Source organism: Triticum aestivum, chromosome 2B, assembly GCF_018294505.1.
Source record: "Triticum aestivum cultivar Chinese Spring chromosome 2B, IWGSC CS RefSeq v2.1, whole genome shotgun sequence".
NCBI classification, from domain to species: Eukaryota; Viridiplantae; Streptophyta; class Magnoliopsida; order Poales; family Poaceae; genus Triticum; species Triticum aestivum.
In genome coordinates this window covers 315,314,018-315,326,337 of record NC_057798.1, presented here as the reverse complement: position 1 = coordinate 315,326,337, position 12,320 = coordinate 315,314,018, and the positions used below count along the sequence as shown (strand labels likewise).

Here is a 12,320-nt window from a genome sequence, read left to right as displayed (position 1 = left end):
CCGGAGAATAACATGACTTGTGGGTGAGTAGAGGGATGACCTGGCCAGCAGTTGGAGTAGGAGAGGCCGGTGAGGCCTGCGCAGCAGCACATCCTGCCACGGGAGATAGGAGCAGGCGACACGGCCAGTACTAGTTTGGGCGGCTGGAGCAAGAAGACCAGAGGTTGAAGAAGAACGATGACCGTTGGATGGACATCGTATGATCACCACAACTATAATCATTTATATTGACTAAGTTGATAAAGCCATGCATCCGCGTCAACTTAGTAGTCCCACAAGTGAACCTCCAAATATGGTCGGTCCCACCTAGCAGCGGGGGTATTCATTTTTTTGTGCGTAATAAGGAGGCACTTCCTTGCGTGTGAAGATATAGCTGGTGGATCCGAGCTGTCAGTGGGGGGTGTTTTTTTAGCGAAATATAGAGGCCCTTCCGGTCAATCCCGCTGTCAGGTGGAGGAATCATTATTTTGCACGTAATAAGGAGGCACTTCCTACTCGCAGAAAAAGGAGGCACTTCCTTGTGTGCGGCCATGGACCCAGCTGCTAGCCTCTCGATGTACAATCCTGTTCCGATGGATGTCATTCATTGACCACGCTGTGCTGAGAGCACCAAGGCGGTGGACGACGGCGAGGCCAAGTAAGGGAATGACCTGGTACCAAGGAAGACTCGGAAGTTGTTTCCCACGCGGAGTGGGTACAAGGCTTTACTAGTTCGGTTGGAGTGCGAGGCTGCCATCACTGGAGAATAACAGGAGATGTTGGTGACTAGAGCGATGACCAGGCCAGGGATGCGAGTAGGGCGGGGCTGTGAAGGCCTTCCCGGCAGCACAACCGGCCATGAGAGGCGGGAGCAGGCGGTTCTGTTGACGCTGGTTTGGGCGGCTGGAGCAGGAGGATCAGAGACTGAAGATGCATGATTGTCGTTGGATTGACATCTAACGGTTTGACGCTGGGAGTGTCGATTCTTGATTGTTGACTAAGTTTCTTTTTTTTTGAGAAACCTTGTGTATTCATGAACTTAGTAGGCTAACAAGTCAGCCTCCAAATCTATGGCAGACAACATAGAACCCATTTGCTCTTTTTTAATAATTTGCGGTCCATTTTCTATTTCTGAAGGAATTTATTACAACCCATTTTGTTACCCAGGACCATGGTCAAAACGTTTAACCTAATTTTGCATATTTTGGTGGAGTCTGAACTATTTTTATCCAGAAATGATAAACATTTATTTTTTAAGAACTTATTGATTTTCCAAATAAAATATAGTTATATTTTTGTAAGCTAATAAGATGTGGGACAATTGCGTTAGTTTTAGGGCAAACCGGTTGTAAAAAAATCAGCGCTGGGAGGGAAAACAAAAAAAATTAGGATATAAAGATTGAAAGGGAACTTTAGGTATTTTCAATATAATAATACATGTATATGAACTAGTAAAACTATACATAGAGATTAGAAAACGGAAGTAGGACATGGCGTTTCAAGAGGAAAATAGAACTGGCCTATGTGTTTTCGGTAAAAAACCTTCCTGCAGATGTGCTAATAGAAAATTTAACTAAGGCTGGCGGGCCAGAGGCCAGTTGATACCTGCTGAATCTTTGTGCCCCATTGTCTTCATGGGTTGGGCATGTTAAAACAAAAACAAGCCTGTGTAGTCTATAGCCCAGTTGAAGCTTGCTTGACCTGAAAAAACAATATACATGCTGGATCCCAGTTATCGGTCTGTACTTGCAGAATTCTCTTGTTTATTGACTACGTTGAAAATTTCATGGGTGTCTCAGACGTCAGCATTATTTTTCCATCGTGATAATAAGTGCATGCACTATCTTCTGTACGGCCATGGACCTGCTGGTTTCGTACGGTTAGGATTTGTATGGACAGTCGTCTTCTGGTTCCACAGATGAATTTCATGCAAATCGGATTGTTTTCAGTGAAACCGGACTAAATTCATTCCATTTTACATATTTCATTTTAATATGGAATATTTTACATATTTCAACCAATAATAACCAACTAGCCCTTTTTTAGTCCATGGGGGGCGCTTCACGTGATCGAGGTCGCGACACTTAACTGTTCTGGAAGGCCCAAATCCATCGCTCCTCTCTTTTAACAATTTGCAGTTGGGCTTGGCATGCCACAACCCAGTTCCGGCGTGCCGCGTCCAACTATCGTCATGTGAAACCAGATGGATCTCGTGGGTACTTTGAAGACGTAAAAAAATTGGAGAACTGGGAATTCGAACGGCAGGTGCTTATGCTACCCATCAAATGAAAATCAGGTGCCTGAAAATTCGTTTCGAAACAAATGATTCAGCTTTATATCCACGTCGACCCTCGATGGTTGGAATCGAATGCCAAGTTCATACCGAAATATCCTAAACAACAATACCAACTTGCAGATGACCAGGTAGTGTGAGTACCAATACCAAACTAACTTATAATCTTTTTAGTCCTGGCTCTAGTGTTCATCTGGTAGAAAATTGTAACACCCCAGATGTAACATGTCCCAATCTGGCAATATATCAGCTTGACCTTCATCCAATTCTTGTGGGTTTTTATCATGTTTGGCCTCATCTTGTTTGGTTCGGTGTTTTTTTCTTTTCATTGTCATGCTCACCTTACCATATTGCATTTGTGCCTCTTGTCATTTTGCATTCATCCTCATCATGTGCATGTTGTGATCTCATACCTATTATGTTGTGGCATGCTCAATGCATAAATCTTGCACCATCACTTCTCATTCCTTCCTTTTCCTTCCATTCTTTGCAAGTGCCATTTTGCCTCCACCATAAATATTCATCTTTTCCCCAATATTCTAACACTATGTACCTAGCCTCTCTGCCAAATTACAGCTCATTTGAAGTTGTGTTGGTTAGGTTCAAAAATGCTCCAAGCTTGAACTATATTCAAACTTGTTGTATTTTTTTACCTCTAAAAAAATACCCAACTCAATTTTATCAAATTGAGAATAATTCCAGAATCCTGAGGATATTTTCATATCTCTCAGAAACCCCCCCCAATCCTTCTATGCTTTTCGCTCTTTTATTTACTGTTCGAAGGAATGGGAAAGAGTCAGAGGGAGAGAGAGAGCACCAGCAGCAGCGCAGCCCAGTAGCAATCAGTCCATCCGCGGCCCAGCAGCCCTCCCGCAGCCCTTTTATCCTGCAAGCGTCAGTTGCATCGTCCTCCTGTACGGCAGGACATCCAGAGGAGACACGTCGGCACGCCAGATGATTTGACGGTCGGAGCTCATCCCTAGACCCTTATAAAGTTGTCCCCGGTGCCCTAGGGTCTCCCCTCAACCGATCCCCTTCCTCTCCTTCCCTCGCTGCCGCCAGGTAAGTCTCTACGCGCCCACGCCGTCGCCCTGCCCACCATGCTCTGGTTGAGCTCGAGCTTCGGCTCGGGATAGACGCTCGCCGCGCCTCCCACCACCTCGGACGCCGCGGAGAAGACCGTCAAGTTCCCCTTCTCATCCTACCTCATCGCACGTACCTCTACAGCCTCTGGAACGACTTCTCTGACCGGTCTTCTTCCTCTTCTTCCCGGATAGCAGCCCCGCCGGGTTCAGAGCTCGTCTGCGTCGCCGCAGGCTCGACTCCGTCATCATATACTTATCCTTGGGGTGGGAGGTATACCCAACTTCCTCCCTGCTCCTTCCTGTCGTCAATAGATCACCATAGGCGTTGCTTCGATTCAATCTTTCCCGTGCTCTCGGTGCTCTGTCGATCTCTGTAGTTTTAGTTGCGCATGTTCTGCCGCTACACGTGCACATGCACTCTCCCCTGTTCCCACATGCGCGCTCAGCTCCGCATGCATGCACCGCACACGCACGCCATTCCCGCATGCCACAGCCACCATGGCAGCACGGCAAGCTTGTGCATTGCCTCTGCCCGCTCTCGTCCATGTACACACACGGCTTGCGTTCCGCGAGCTCGTGCTCGAGCGTTTGCTCACGCACCCCACACCTGCACTCCCTTGCACATCCCGCATGCCCGCCGCCGCAACCCAGGCCCCGCCGTCGCCGTTGCTGCCGCCGACGTTGTCGTCGTTTTCTTCTCTGTCTTGGAGAAGAAGAAGTCAGGGCCAAGTGGCTTGGTCAAGTAGGTCAGAGCCCCTTCCCAACCAACAACCTATCCTAGCAGAGCTGGTTTGCACCCCACGCGCCCACTGCAGCGACCTGGGTTCGAATCCCAGGCGCGCCCCTTTTTATTTCCTCTGTTGATATTTAACAGTAGTATCTATGACAGAAGGGTCCCACCAGTCAGCCTCTCAGCGCCCTCCTCCTTCTATTTTTTCCCCTTATCCCCGCGCTTTCCATTTCTGGATAGCCCTCTCTTTCCATTTCAGGCAAGTCCAAATCTGGACATTTCATTTCTGGAATACTGCCAGTTCTGTCAATAGCCATTTTAGGCAGGTTTTAACTTAATGCACTTGTGAATATTTTTCTACAGCAACCCCAACATATTATATATGTTTTTGGGGTAGAAAAATCCCACCAATCCAGTGGTGGCATTATTTTCTGCATTCAAGCAAGTTTGTATACATGCCATTTTACATCATGGTGGTGTTTTGGCATTTTTGTGTGATTTATTTCAAAGATGCTATGAGGTTGTTTGGCACAGGGTTAGCTTCATTTTCATGCCTACTCCATGCTAGATTTATTTCATGCCATGATATGCTATGTATGAAGTTAATCAAGCTTGTTAACATGCCAACATGAATCTGTTTTTCCATGTCCTGAAATTTCACAAAGTCTGAAACTGTTAATAAAAACTTGCTATGTTAACATGGGTGCCATCATATTTTCTGATCCTTTTTGGGTTATGGTCAGTAAGGGACTTTTGATCTATGCTTTGAGTAGATTCATGCCATGCCTTGTTTTGCTATTATAAGTTCCTGTAGCATGTTGATAACTTGCTCTGAACATTGCTTCATGATGCTGTTTATGCCATGTCCAACCTGATATTTTTTTGCACTTTCTCCATTCTTGTTTGAACCTGTTATGATGTGATTTAGCCATAGCTCAGTGTTCCTCTTTTGTTAAGAATCTCCTGTAGATCACTGCCATATGTTTTGTTTTTATGTTGGGGTGCTGCAGCATAGTTTCTTGTTGCATGCTAAGTAGCATCGTGCTGTTAATCGCAGCTTTGTGTCATTCTTGTCTTGCTTGCCATTTGCAAACCGTGCATCCGTTCCCGGTGATCTTTATATCGATTTCAACCGAAATCATCTCATCTTTCCAGCGGCATACTTGGTTTGCCAAGTTGATGCCTTGTTCATCCTTTTTCCTCCCGAAGCACGCATATGCATTGCATATCACATCTCGCATATCATGACATGTATTGCATCATGTTGCTTGTGCATTGCACCGTGATTTATTGTGGTTCCTTTGCTTGTGTTCTTGCTTTGGGTAGAGCCGGGAGACGAGTACGTGCACGAGGAACCTGTTGAGAACGCTTACGAGGATCAAGCCTTCGACAACTCTGAGAACTTTGCAGGCAAGATGACCATACCTCCAATATCACTTCTATCTTTGCTTGCTAGTACTCGCTCTATCGCTATGTTAGCTCTACCTGCCATTGTTTTCCATGCCTCCCTATTTCCATGTCAAACCTCTAACCAACCTGTCCTAGCAACCGCTGATTGGCTATGTCACCGCTTTTCTCAGCCCCACTTATAGCATTGTTAGTTGCAGGTGAAGATGAAGTTTGTTCCTGGTCGGAACATGGATATTTTGGGATATCACAATATCTCCTGTTTAAATTAATGCACCTTATATATTTGGTAAAGGGTGGAAGGCTCGGCCTTATGCTTGGTGACTTGTTCCACTCTTGCCGCCCTAGTTTCCGTCATACCGGTGTTATGTTCCTTGATTTTGCGTTCCTTACACGGTTGGGTGATTTATGGGACCCCCTCGACAGTTCGCTTTGAATAAAACTCCTCAGCAAGGCCCAAACTTGGTTTTACCATTTGCCACCTAAGCCCTTTTCCCTTGGGTTTTCGCGAGCCCAAGGGTCATCTTTATTTACCCCCCGGGCCAGTGCTCCTTCGAGTGTTGGTCCAACCTAAGCGATGTCCGGCGTCCCTTGGGCAACCAGGGTCTATGCCAACCCGACGTCTGGCTCATCCGGTGTGCCCTGAGAACGAGATATGTGCAGCTCCTATCGGGATTTGTCGGCACTTCGGGCGGCTTTGCTGGTCTTATTTTACCATTGTCGAAATGTTTTGCGAACCGGGATTCCAAGACTGATCGGGTCTTCCCGGGAGAAGGTTTATCCTTCGTTGACCGTGAGAGCTTGTGATGGGCTGAGTTGGGACACCCCTGCAGGGTATATAATCTTCGGAAAGTTGTGCCCGCGGTTATGAGGCAGATGGGAATTTGTTAATGTCCAGTTGTAGATAACTTGACACTTGACCTCTTTAAAATGCATCAACCGCGTGTGTAGCCGTGATGGTCTCTTCTCGGCGGAGTCCGGGAAATGAACACGGTTTGAGTTATGCTTGACGTAAGTAGTTTCAGGATCACTTCTTGATCACTTCTAGCTTCTCGACCGATGCGTTGCTTCTCTTCTCGCCCTCACTTGCGTATGTTAGCCACCATATATGCTTAGTGCTTGCCGCAGCTCCACCATATTACCCCTTACCTACCTATGAGCTTAAATAGTCTTGATCTCGAGGGGGTGAGATTGTTGAGTCCCCGTGGCTCACAGATTCTACCAAAACAGATGCAGGTGCCGAGGATACTGGCGCAGATGGCGCAACTGAGCTGAAGAGGGAATTTGATGAGGCCCTTGGTCGTTACTATGTATCGTTTCCAGATGATCAGTAGTGGAGCCCAGTCGGGACGATCGGGGATCTAGCATTTGGGGTTGTCTTCTTTTCATTTGAACTTGACCGTAGCCGGTCTATGAGTGTATTTTGAATGATGTATGATCTTGAATTATGTATTGTGTGAAGTGGCGATTGTAAGCCAACTCTCTTTATCCCATTCTTGTTCATTACATGGGATTGTGTGAAGATGACCCTTCTTGCGACAAAACCACCATGCGGTTATGCCTCTAAGTCGTGCTTCGACACGTGGGAGATATAGCCGCATCGTGGGTGTTACAAAAATCTTGTAGATGGCCAGCTCCCGCTCCTTCTCTTGCTCCAGGTCCCCTAGGTGTAACTGGTGCATCACCTAGTTGGTCCTCTGTTGGTCGAAGTTCTTGTTGGTGTGCAACACCAAAACCTTTTTGTTGCCCATCTGCCGGTTGTTGACCATCATCGACAAGGTGTTGCCGGTCTTATGCCACATCATGTGCATGCCATACTCCAACTGTATCTCGCGATGCGTCCGTGTTCCCCTTTTGAATGCCCTGGAGTTGCGCTGGTAGAAATGCTTGCTTAGGCCACTCAGTGTGATACCGATAGTATTGGCGAATACAAGTTTTAGGGTACATAGTTGGCATTTTCATAACATCGTTCGCATGTTGCAGTCACTTGCTTCACTTTTTAATAACTGTCAAATTGTAATTGCTTCACTAGGTCTGCATCTAAAAAGAAAAATAGAGGTATAAACAAAGGAATATGTTTGTGCAAGTAGACGGTCAATCGGTGCCTCACCTAGAAGTTTTTAGGATGGGTGTAGCATATGCTCTACTCGTTGTCGATGCTTGGTATGAATAAATTGATGAGAGGGTGAGACCTTGCGTTGTCAGCACTCACTTTGGCCTCAAGGTGTTCAATCAACTCTTGATCCTTGGGATCAAACTTGACGCAAGCCGGCAGTACCGGCCAATCCTTCCTAGACTTGCATCGGTTAATTCGAGTTAATTGGTACTCCATGTATGATCAATCAACTATTTTAAGTAAATGATGAAAGATTTCGACAGATAAGTGGTACTCCAAATCTGAAGTCCACAATACCCGAACAAACTGGGCTCTCAGCTTCATTACTACGTGCATACTCTAAAGACTTGAAAACCCCCCCATAAAGATCGAAATCATCATATAGGGCAACGGGATGAATACTCACAGGAGCGGCCTCTCTAGTTCATTCCTTCATCCGGCTATCTTGAAGAACAACCTTGTTGTGATCAATTTTTTCAGCGTCTTCCTTTTGACTATTTGCAATGAAGTATAGCAACTCTAATAGCTCATTGTTCATTGTACCAAATGGATCGGAACATGGCGGCGGCTGGGAGGTGGGGAGACAAGGAGAGAATGGCGAGTGATTTTCTAGAGAATGGGAGAGTGTTGTTGTACTACGAGAGGGGTGAGGCTCACTTTGGTGAACCGAACACACCGCCGGGACCCTTGTGTCACCTCATGCGCAGCGTGTTCTCACGTCAATTCAATGTGAGGACATGATGAATAATTTGATCGATGTATACTAGTACTACTTTACTACTTACTATTTGTATTTAGTGTCACATTTTAACCATAGGTTTAACTAACAAAATGTCAATGCATGTCACGGAAAATTATACCATTGGAAACTATGTTAAAATATGGGTCCAACGATATAATTTTTTGTGACATGCATTAACATTTAGTTAGTTAAATTTATGGTCAAAATTTGAAACAAATTATGAAGGGGACCAATAAACCAGGAGAGAGGTAGTAGTACGAGTAGCGCAATATGCAATATACATGACTACTAGTACTAGTACAAATTTAGAAATGGAGTAATGAAGTTACAAGGCTGTGCCACAGACTTTGTAGGCAACATGAGTTATACAAACTATAATTCCCATTGGACAACACTTTCACCAACAAGTACGCACTTCAAGCCTAATTGATATATATGGCTTCTTCACAACATCTCCGTCATCATTATCAGTACATGCTACGCAGGTGAGTTAGGATGCACTTGATCCAAGAAAGGTATCTATCCTTCAATCGAACTACAGTAGATAATATCGAAGAAAATAGGGTCATGCTACAACAACTGGATACATGGCTCAGTCTAGATATCACTACAAATAGAGTTGTGCATATTTGTTGTTGGCATGAACCACATCGCCACATGTCGGGTTTGCAAAAGCCATTCACCGCTTGGAAGCTTGATGCCTTTCACACACCGAATATCGTCTGGCAACAAGCTGTGTCGACGAATCTCTGGATGGTGATTCATGAAACCCATGGTATGACGTGTAAACACAGTTCCCCTAGCGAATTGAAGTTGCATAGCACGGTAATCATCACCGATGATTGGTTGGAAGATCGGATAGATGAGTTCGAGGAACATGGAGTGGTTTCCGAGGTTGTAAACTTGCCTCTAGTTGAATACGCCTAGCCCAACCGAGTTGGGATCTTTCTCGAACACGAAGTAGCCATAGCCATCACAGTCACGAACACCCCAGGCATTGTACTGCATGTGGTTTGATGAAATGGTTTGGTACGTGTGAATGAGCATCAAATGACCATCGTTAGTTGAATGAGCGATAAACCACCACCCATTGACTTGTATATTTCCAGGTCCTGGAATTATGAAGGCCATCTCATTTGCGTCTGCTTCAACAAATCAAATTGGAGACGAAAAGTATAAACATATACAACCATGTTCAGAGTATGTGTGGAATTAAGATTATTATAACAGTGACACAGATCATAGCCAGAGAATTGCAGTGCCGTGGTCATAGTCATACCCCAAGTTTAAAAAAATAAGCCAATGGTTTTATATTCTAGCAATATGTCATGGTTCAAACATCATGTAAAAATGAGAGGAAAACAACTATGCCAGGGCCAACTCATATTCTACCATAGCAGTTACTACTGTTCTCACATCAACTATAACAATAAAATGCGTGGATATAAAAATCTTGGAAATGAGATTAACATATAGAAATCATGCGGTTATACTCATAATATCTATTCTAACGATCATGAGGTGCCAATTGTTCTCATATTAGCTCTAACAATAACATGTGTGGTCATGAAAATCTAGGAAATGAAAGGAACATATAACAATGATGTGGTTAGAGACACACTATCTATTCTAAATTTCTAACAATGAACTGGCGGTCGTATTCATAAGGTAAAGATGAGATGAGATAGAACAATTACATGACAATAGATTCCACCACTATATGCAGCCAATCTGTGTGTCGACCACGTAAATGATGTCGTCGTGCACTATAACATCAGACAGAAATGGAGGGTCAACAGGATTGATGATTATCCATAACCATGTATAGTGAAAAAATTCCAGATAGACTAATCCCATGTTTAACAACGTAATGAGGCTATAATCCATGTAGTCTTCTGATGGTGTGGGCACTTTGCAGACTACAACCTTCAGCAAACGGAGGTCGTACCAAAAGCTCAACGCTTCTCGTGCATAGTAGGCAGGAGTGTCCAGCGAGCCACGAGGCTCAATGCCGGCGGTATGCAATGATGTAAGGGTGATATCTCACTGGGTGTAGATATCCACAAGAAGCCATGGACTACCGAATTGGTGGATGAGGACGATCCAGTTGGCCTTCATGCCCACCCAGTAGTGGTCGCGCATGAAGCACAGGTGGGCGGGTAGTGGTAGCATGTCGAGGGGCACGGCGGCAACCTCCGTAGGATCATAAAGTTGGTGTTTGGGCCACCTGCGAGGATCGGGCATCAGCAAGCAGGTTGTCTTGAAAAGGGCCGGCCAATTGTGGATGAGTACACAGTACGTAGACACCGAGCATGCGGCTAGACGCACGATGCTGAGCAGGTCCATACGATTGCAGATTTCCTCCCAGAGAACATCGGGGAGGGAATTCCAATAGCGGCTCTGCGTGTCAGTCGGTTCTTCCATAGCGTTTTTAGGTCGCTGAGTGATTGGGGTTTTTGGTGCCTACAAGCGAGCGGAAAAGTGGATTTGGTCGGGCAAGCAAAGAAGATGGCGTGTGTGGACGAGAAGTGAGCGGAGGGATATGGTACGCGTGAGCTATCGAGGAAGATGGCATGGGCGGGCGAGCAGTGAGCGAGGGGAAATGGTGTGCATCCGACAATGGAGAAGAGAGGAGAAAGAAGAAGAGAGGAGGAAGAAGAGGGAAAGACGTGCAAGAAAGTGCATTATATCTCAATTCTACTAGTACTACTACCAGGATATGCCATCCTTCGAAGTGTAAATAGTTAAGCCCATGACATATGGGTCTACCTCAAGAGGGCCTGTATGCCAGTTAATGGAAGATAGAGGTGCGTAGGCATATTTGCGGAAGCGTGCTCCACTTGAAAACATGATGGCATTAGAGGGTAAGGCTGATTTAGTAACACCAACACGCTGGCTTAGATTATTAATTAAGTGTCCCATTTGCTGCAATGTGTATTTTCACCTCACTATGAAGACTAGTTGAATAGTTCTCTCTGACCAAGATGGGTAATAATGGATTGTCAAGACTTCTTATCTATAGTATCCTATGCCTCTACTTTCATCATGTCCAACAACAAGAAACATTGGCCAAGGCACCCGGCGCCAATAATGTAGGAGTACTACTAGTATCTTGGGTCAAACTTTGCCATCTATTTAACTAATAAAATGTTAATGCATGTCACCAAAAATCATATCAGTGGATTTGTATTTGAACATAGTTTTTAATGGTATAGTTTTTAATGACATGCATTGACACTTTGTTAATTAAATTTACGGTCAAAATTTTACACTAAATACGAAGGGGACCAATAAACCAGGATGGAGGTTTATATACAGGTCAATAAAAAATCATCAACCAAGGTAGTAGTAAATGATGAGTGCCCGAAGATTTTTTTCCAAAAGTACTCAATAATGGGCTCGTTTTCCTCAAGAAAATTGTGTTTACAAACGTATTAAATGGAATGCGTGTGTGAAGAACAAAAGACCAGAACTTGCACACGCATTGGTGAGTTTTCTCTTAATTCTTGCATGCAATGTTTTAATGAAGCTTGAAATATGAACATGTCAATGGAAGGGAGTAGAAGGCTCATGCACGCATGCAACACTCATGCGTACACATGCACACACGCAACACTCACACATCCATGCGGCACACAGCACATGACGCAACACACACACTCATGCTCAAGTGCTCAACCTACTCATTGACCAAGAGGAACCGGAACTTCATGGAATAATTAATGCCCAAAAGTAGCAGACTTATGTGTGCATGAGACCACCGAGAGAAGAAGATTAAATGAAGGTTGTTGCATGTTGTAATTAAGGATAGAGAGGCTGTCTATAGCTAGAGCATGAATTGCTGCATTTGTCAATAAATACTGATTAGATTAAAGGCTAAGTGCATTGGAAGTGTAGATGTACACTCTTTGTTGGAAAAAATTCTAATGCTAGATGTACAGTTTTTCACGGACCGAGGGAGTACAGGT

The 12,320-nt window shown here is 44.7% G+C and overlaps 1 pseudogene; it reads right to left on the bottom strand.

Annotated features, from left to right (window-relative positions):
• Positions 1–4,342: 4,342 nt before the first annotated feature.
• Positions 4,343–7,826, bottom strand: LOC123039203 (NAC domain-containing protein 75-like; annotated as a pseudogene).
• Between the last annotated feature and the right edge of the window lie 4,494 nt (positions 7,827–12,320).